A 532-nucleotide genomic window follows, 5' to 3' on the forward strand; every position below is an offset into this window, starting at 1 on the left:
TCACTCCGAAAAATATTTCATATAAAAGTATATGAGAGGAGAAAATGTGACTTCTCCAAAATAATTGAGATATTGGAGGAAAAATGTTAAAATCAAATATTCAATTTTTTTGGATATTATTGCATTTTATTTGCATTAGAAAAATTTGCATGTTTTCAAAATTGCATTTTAGGGCCAAGAAAATGTTCATCGCGTTCTAATTAAATTAATTAGACAGTGAAAATTTGTTTTGGCATTTTTAGATTTTTATTTATTTTTCTAGGATTTATTTTAGTTCGGCGTAATTTAAAAAAATCGCCCGCGGACCGAACTGGGCCGAAGGCCCAGCCGGCCCACCTGCCGCGCCGCCTCGCCCGAATCGTGGCCGAGCCGGACTCCCGCCGGAGTCCGGGACGACGCCGCCGCCGCCGCCCGGGGTCGGCCCCTTCTCCAAGTCGGACGCCCCCCGAACCTATAAGTACCCCGCCCCGCCACCTCGTTCCCCAACTCGACCCCGTCGACCGCGCCACCAACCGCCGCCGCCGTCGCCGAA

Source organism: Triticum aestivum, chromosome 7D (genome assembly GCF_018294505.1).
Source record: "Triticum aestivum cultivar Chinese Spring chromosome 7D, IWGSC CS RefSeq v2.1, whole genome shotgun sequence".
Lineage (NCBI taxonomy): Eukaryota > Viridiplantae > Streptophyta > Magnoliopsida > Poales > Poaceae > Triticum > Triticum aestivum.